The 1,202-nt window shown below is 43.9% G+C and overlaps 1 protein-coding gene across 1 annotated transcript in view; it reads left to right on the forward strand.

The window, feature by feature from the left end:
* Positions 1–1,202, forward strand: part of LOC119587120 (proteoglycan 4-like) — a gene marked incomplete in the record, with an annotated part of 4,144 nt that overhangs the window by 583 nt on the left and 2,359 nt on the right.

Below are 1,202 nucleotides of genomic sequence, written 5' to 3' on the forward strand. Positions count from 1 at the left end.
TGTCAGCTAACACATTACTTTTTTTCCCTTTCGCATCTTTACGCAAGCTACTTTCGTTAAAAAAAAACCTACGTGTGGAAAAAACAATGGATAATAATGCAAATTGTACGTCCGTAGTTGTGACGCACTGAGTGACAAAACATGAGACTAATGCCTCTCCTATTAAGCTCATAACGAGCGTCACCGTACAGCACTGTGCGTAAAGAACTGTGATATCCCCCCCCCCCCTTCAGCGCGTGAGAGAAAAGTCACGCGTTTGCGGCTGAATGGCAGTGACTGAGAAAGCGTGAGTGACGGACGAGGGGAAAGGAACGAGATGTGGAGGGAAGTGAAACGGCGGAACGAGAGGCCGGGCCAAGGAGGAGGAACCACGAACCACCTCAGGCATGAAATATGAATCGCGGACGTTTGTGTGCGCCGTCGGAAAAGAACTTGATTTAGCTTGTTGATAAATCTCTTGGGTGTCTGAACGTAAATATTTTATAACTTAAAAGTCATCTTCAAAGCGATGTATGGATGATCATTAAACGGTCTGTTATTTAGAAAAAAAAATATATGATTCCAAATGACTCACTCGAGTTAGGTAATTACTTTTATCTAATGTAAAATGTGTTATTAATGTCCTGTATGTTCTCTAGTCCTAAAATTAATTTCCATGATGATAATTAAACAAAGTCTGAAATCCATGTCTACGCCATGGCATACAGCTGCAAATAAATGAATCTCGCACGTTTAGATACATCGTATATTATAAACTGCCTCATCGGGAGCGATACGGTAGCTCGGGACTTCGAGGAATATTGAGTTTGTAATTGTCAGTATTCTATATATTTCCCGTATATTTACTTAGTAATCAAATACATGCGCCCTAAAATCTAACAAGAAAATAAATAAAGAAGAAAATCTAGGCTTACAACCCTGTCCCCCTGACCTTGCTGGCAAAAACCTCGATCTAGCATGAAGCGGCTTCGAAGCCGCGCCCCAAAGGCTAATAATAGAGCATGGTGGTCCATGCCGCGCTGAACATCTGGCTTCGAACCGCACCTGCCGAGGACTTTCACCCGCAGGGGATCGCTGCGAGGCAAAGCGGGAAAGTTATTGGTGCAACAACCTCGGAGTTTGACGGCGAGGCGGACGGGGATGTTGAGCTAGCGTCAGCGAAAGTGACGAGGGAATCGCTAATGGGGCTTGTTTTCTAATGT

The sequence above is a fragment of the Penaeus monodon genome, chromosome 22, assembly GCF_015228065.2.
Source record: "Penaeus monodon isolate SGIC_2016 chromosome 22, NSTDA_Pmon_1, whole genome shotgun sequence".
NCBI lineage: Eukaryota > Metazoa > Arthropoda > Malacostraca > Decapoda > Penaeidae > Penaeus > Penaeus monodon.